Raw genomic sequence first — 6,764 nt, forward strand, 5'->3', positions numbered from 1 at the left:
CCACTGCATTGTAGTCAACTTGGATGTTGAGGTCCATCATGTCGACCCATGAAAGCTCAGCTGGAAAAGCTTCATGTTCACAAGCAATCTGTTGTTGCTGCATGTCTGTATTCTGGTAAATTCCTGCTTCTCTGAAAGGTGTGTAATATCCAGAATCGATATCCCGCTTGTTTTGAACATGCTCTGAAGAGTGACCTGTCACGATAGAACTGTGGAACAGGTCTAAGAAAACTGCCTGTGAGTTACGTTCAAGAGAGAGATTCCTTTGTGGTATCATAGAGTGATGTCATCACTGCTGATGTCATTGGAACTGAACATTCTGACCTGATAATGATGCGTTCAGAGGGATTAACATGCAGTTAAAAACTACAGTGATGGTGGAACAGTGAGTTACCTCAGTAATATTTAGAAATATATAAATATCACCTTGACGGAATATTTAATACAGACAAGATGGAGAAGAGCAAAGGAAGTAAGAACCATCTGACTCATGAAACATGATACCCCTTAACTGACAACCACAGTGGACTGTTGAAATGACAGCATCACATACCCGACATAATAAAAGCCTTCATATTTTTCATAACAGGTAGTTGCTATTTTGGTCATTATATGACTGGTTTAACCCACCACTATTACACATGTGATTCTTGTGCCCTTTAAAATGAAACTAACTGAAAATTTCAAAATAAAAGCCTCAATATTCCTCTCAAGTTAGTGCACTGTCGTAGCCTTTACCATAAAATAAAAATCTCCCAGGTCAGTGCACTGCCTTGCACAATATTCCTCTGCTAGAGTGAGAAACTCTGATCCCAAAACAGTTTTAACTCACGCCCACAAATATGTTTCTATTGGTATGAAAGTCGGTCATGATGTCACCATCTGTCTCTCATCGCTGCTATTACTGTGAATGAGGTACAGATATGAATCTACTACTAACAAAGATGAGAAATAGCCCTCTCTCACGCTTCAAACGGTTTGTGAATACGTCTCACGGTTCCTGAACAGGAAGTTGTTCTGACTGCTTTTTTCAGAAGAACTGACTGTGTCTCACAAAGACAAAATTCTTTCTCCACCTTTCTGTCTCACACACATGACAGTCGGCTGAAGGCAGAGCTGCCCTTTAGAACTACAATGATGGCTGAAGGTTAGAACTACAGTAATGGCGGAACGCTGACTTACTAGAGAAGGAGGCTGAGCAGAATCTTAGAACTACAGACATGGTGAAATGTTTTGGGCATTATATAACTGATTCAACCCAACCACTGTTACTAATAGGATGAGTTTAGCCATTTAAAATAAAGCTTACTGGAAATTTCAAAATAAAAGCCTAAGTATTAGTAATAATATTTACTTACTTTAATATTAGCCTTTACTATCTTTTTCTCTCAGTTAATTGTACTTATTAACATTAGCACAAATATTAGCACAAACATTAGCATTTCATTGCTGCCCTATTAGCCTTTTCCCTAAAAAAAGCTTGTAGCTATTTTTCTTATTAGCCATGCTTAGCATACTAAATGGAGGAAGTCAATGTAAGACAACATGCTAATGATGCCCCATATGCTAATGCTAGCAATTTGGCTCATTTTAACTGAACACTTATTTCAACATACTGAATGGCGTAGGTCCGTGTTACTTAACATGCTTGTGACTTTTCTCATGCTATTGCGTACATTGCAGCTTAGTTTAGCATTGATGCTAATTTGTATTAGCATCAATGCTGGGTTCCAACCGACTGTCACACTTTGGCAGGGCCCTTTTAAATTTCTTCAGAAATTTTCTGGTTGCATTTCTTACTGTGACATTGTTCTCATAGATCTGTTAAAAAACATTGACGTAAATAAATAGAATATTCTCCAGCTACAGTTAACGCTGCTGCTGCTGCCGTTTTCATTAAAACCAGGAAGATAGAGCTCATCACCCGCTATAAAGTCCTTATAATGGATTTACAGCCGAATATTGTGTTTTGTTTTTATTATGCAAGGACTTTGAACTGCTTTGTTACTGATGTGAAAAAGTATTTGCCCCCTCATTATTTTCTATTTTTAAGCATCTTTATTGGACTTGTGTGGTTCAGAACCTTAACCTCTGTAAAACTAGTCAAAGACAACAGAAGGAAACACAAAATACAGTTTCTGAATGGTGTTTATTATTAACAGAGAAAAAAATCCAGCCCACATGTCCCTGTGTGAAACAGTGAGATGACACAATGAGATTTTTTTAAATTTAAAAGTCATTTTAAATCATGAACTGTAACCCTTGATGAAACGGCGATAAAAGTTGGCAAACCCAAGAAACCGTTGGAGCTCCTTCAAACTACAAGGGTTGGGCCACTCCAAGACGGCTGCCACCTTAGAAGGATCCATGTTAATCCTGCCAGGAGCTATGACAAAACCAAGAAAGGATATAGATGATTGATGGAATGCACACTTCTCCGCCTTAACAAATAACTTATTTTGGAGAAGCCTGAGAAGAACCTCACGGACATGCTTGACATGGGTAGGTAGATCCTTCGAAAAAATCAAGATGTCGTCAAGGTACACGAAAACAAATCTGTTTAGCATGTCCCTTAAAACATCATTAACCAGCGCCTGGAAAACAGCTGGTGCATTAGTGAGCCCAAAGGGCATGACCAGGTATTCATAATGCCCGGAAGGGGTGTTGAAGGCCGTCTTCCATTCGTCTCCTTCTCTTATGCGGACCAGATGGTAGGCATTACGCAGGTCCAGCTTAGTGAACACCGTACAACCTTGAAGGAGCTCAAAAGCAGAAGACATGAGGGGCAGAGGGTACCTGTTCTTAACTGTAATTTCATTAAGGCCTCGATAATCAATGCATGGCCTAAGAGACCCATCCTTCTTGCCCACAAAGAAGAATCCAGCACCTGCTGGAGAAGAAGATTTTCTGATTAGTCCAGCCTTGAGGGCATCAGAAATGTATTCCTCCATCGCCTGTCTTTCGGGACCAGAAATGGAATACAATCTGCCCCGGGGTGGGGTGGTTCCAGGCCGAAGATCAATAGCACAGTCATACTCTCTGTGGGGAGGCAGAGAAGTTGCCTTAGACTTGTTAAACACTTCACACAAATCATGATAAACCTCAGGGACTTTAGACAAGTCTGGGTAATCTTGGTTGATCTCACAGGGAGATACCATGATAGGGGCTTCCCGCAGACATGAAGTGGAGCAAGATGGTCCCCAAGACTGAACCTCACCAGTGAACCAGTCAATGACAGGATTGTGTTTGATGAGCCAAGGGCGTCACAGAATCACCGGAATCTCTGGAGACCTGGTCAGCAGAAATGTGATCCTGTCGTGGTGATTTCCTGAAATAAGCACAGAAGTAGGCTTAGTGGAGTGAGTGACTTGATCAATAAGATGCCCATCAATAGCAAAAATCTCACGTGGTTTCTCTAGAAGTTCCAACTCTAGTGCAAGCTTATGAGCTAGACCAACATCAATAAAGTCAGCATCAGCACCAGAATCAATGAAAACAGGAACTTCCCTCCCTTCAAGAGAGTCCAGAAATCTGATGGGGGAAGGGTTCTGAGATCTGAAGATCGGGCTCAGCAAGGACCCCCCAGCCTTACTGAGCCTGTCCTTTTGACGGGCAGTTAAGAGCTTGATGGTTCTTCTCTCCGCAGTAGAAACACAGATGATTCTTGAACCTCCTCTCTTTCTCTTCAGCTGAGAGTCTGGCTCTACCCAGCTGCATGGGCTCCTCAGTCTCAACAAGGGGGGGGCGTGAGGACTCTGGGCATGCTGCCTTGACTGACCTGAACGGTTGAAACCCTTCTTTGATAATTAGATGAAGACCTCTCCCTTTTACGTTCGCGGAGGCGTTGGTCTATCCATGTGGCAAGTCTTTCTAAGGCCTCGAGAGTCTTGGGAGGGTCACGGGTAGCGATCTCATCCTTGATGTCATCAGTCAGACCCTGGTAAAAAACGTCAAACAGGGCTTCATTATTCCAAAAACAACTGGACTTCAGGGCATGGAAATTGATTATGTAGTCCGTTACAGGTCGAGAGCCCTGTTTGAGAGAAAACAGTCTCCTGGCAGCCTCTCTCTCAGGACGGATAGGATCGAAAACCCTCTTCATCTCGTCAGAGAACTCTGAGAATGAGTCACAGCTGTCAGCATCATTCTCCCACTCAGAAGTTCCCCACAGCTTAGCCTTGCCAGACAGTAGGGATAGCATAGGCCACCTTGGCCCACTCAGATGGGAAGGCAGAGGGCTGGAGTTCAAAAACCAAAGAACACTGGGTCAAAAAAGGTCTGCATTGTTCAGGATCCCCATCAAAACGCTCAGGGGGCGGAATCTTGGGCTCACTACTAGCGTTAGCCATGGGAGTGACCGAAAGGGGGGGTGGCCGCATAACTGGGGGGCTAGCTTGGGCTTGGGAAACCCTTAGAGAAGAAAGTCCCTGTAAAATCTCCTGGACATTTCTCTCAAGGCCAGAAATAGCACCCTCCACCTTGGAACACCAATCAGGATTTGGCTGTGGGTTCATAATGGCGAGATCGTACTGTAAAGGTAAGCAAACTAAGCCAGAACCCAAAACGCAGCCAACACAGGAGAAAGTTAAATCAGAAGTTTTAATGACAAAAAAATAATTTCGATGGGACTGAACGGGGTGGGAAAAAATGAGCAGATAAGGGAGGAGGGATCCACAGGGGACAGGGATCCAGCTGGGGGTGGGACGAAGTAGGATGACAGGACAACAGACAGTCTTGGGGGCTCAGAGAACAAACAGACCACAGGGGCAAAGTCCACAAACCAGAGACGGAGTAGAGAGACGATCCAGGGTCATACACAGGAGAGCAACAGGCACAGATAATCCAGCAAACAGCAAGCAGGAGGCAGGGTCGGCGACATGCAGGGTTCTTTAACAGGAGATCAGAGTACTTTCAGCAGCCGAAGGACAAGGCAGAATCTAAGGTCAAAAAACAGGCAGGATCAGTAAACCAGAAAACTCCTTGGGACATGAAACAATGGCTTGAAAGCTGTGACAAGGGCAACAGACGATCTCGCACTGAGTTGGAGAAAATCAGCTGTATAAATAGGGAGCAGCACAGTGCAGGTGAGAGTGATGAGCAATCAGCGCAGAAGGTGGAGCAGAAACGCTGAAGTCATGACAGTATACTTCTCAATTTGATGGACATTACAGAAAAAAACAAAACAAAAAACAATGACCTCTGGAATTAGCAACAGGAGTTTTGGGATGATTTAACTTCAGACTGTGAGAAAAAGTTGTATATAAACATATGGTTTCAATTGTATTTGGGATATCTATTAACACCATCATTTTCTTTGTAAAAAAAAAAACCCAAAACATTTATTAAAGATACAGAAATCTGCACTGACACGTATGTAAACCCATTATGCGCTGGGTGAATTAAATTGCAATATTACATACATTTCGATTATGCTTTATGAATTTTCTTATGTCTATTCTCATTGGATGAGGATTCAAGATGCTGACATGTTTAAATACAAGCGCGTGAATGAAAAGCTTTGCTGGGAGCCGACCTGAAACTGGAAGCACTCATTAAATTCGGTGCTGGATGTTTTCTCCAGCAGAGTTACGTTGCTGTGCTGCGACACCAGAGTGACCGTCATGAGCAGAGACTCAGTGGGCTGCAGGAGACTGGCACAGAATTTAGTCTCTGCTCCAGACTCGAGAACAGCAGGAATGACCACCATGTAATGTCTACAGACAGATTCACAGATACACACAGCCACTGCATTAAGTAATCAGACTTTGATGGGATCTGAACATGGTTCAATAACATCAACACATTATTGTTTATAAATGCAGAAAGACTCACGGTGCAGCTGATCCTCGGCCCACAGACAAGAGGACACACAGAGTCCATTTCCACATCTGGGTCCAGAGATGATCCATGACTGTCTGTGAATGTCCTCAGATTCAGTCTGTAGATGACAGAGGCCCCCCACTCTCCCTCACCGTGTTTCACCCACTCAGGTTCCACCTACACCCTTCGATTGCCTTTGGCCTCTGCACTTGAATGAATGTGGATCTATTCAGTGTAAAATGAAAAAGTTCCTCACATTCAGTTTGGAGACTAAAGTTTTCTAAAAGTTTGATCTGATGAATATCCTGCTATTTTTCTGTGTTTACCCACCACTGAGAGCTCAAAGTTAAACAGTGGAAAAAATAATCAGAATCATGTCAATACTACTCTGTGGTCTGGTATCAGAGTCATGGTGATTTTACACAACTGCACTATAAACTGTGTAAAATGTTTGACTTCGTCATGCAAACAGACCGTGACCTCTTCACCACAAACAGAGACTTTTCCCCCTTGTGTGAATATGAACACAGTAACTCTAATGGATCACAAAAACATGGGAAAAGAAAACACATAAAACACTGACTGGTTTGCCAAATATCATGAAATATAACAAAAAGAAGAAGTTGTCAATGTGTGAGTATGATTTGACATGATTTCAATAAAACATGCAGTTTTATTCTAAAAAAAAACCTTCCATTGTTAAATCTGCAAATATTGTGGGCGACATTTTCACTTAACTGTTGAATTATTTGTATTATTTGCTCTGACCCTTTGTGTGCTTTATGGTGTGTTTTATGGGTGTGTGCATGTGTGTGTGGTTTCGGGAACTGACGGTCTGATGGTCTGAGAGACAGGGATGTAGGTCCCTCTCTCTCTCCTAAACCCCGCCTCCCCGCTGTCCCACTGTGACATCACCAACCTTGTTTAACTGTCCATTAGAGGTT

Source organism: Poeciliopsis prolifica, unplaced genomic scaffold, assembly GCF_027474105.1.
Source record: "Poeciliopsis prolifica strain line A6 unplaced genomic scaffold, Auburn_PproV2 SCAFFOLD022, whole genome shotgun sequence".
NCBI classification, from domain to species: domain Eukaryota; kingdom Metazoa; phylum Chordata; class Actinopteri; order Cyprinodontiformes; family Poeciliidae; genus Poeciliopsis; species Poeciliopsis prolifica.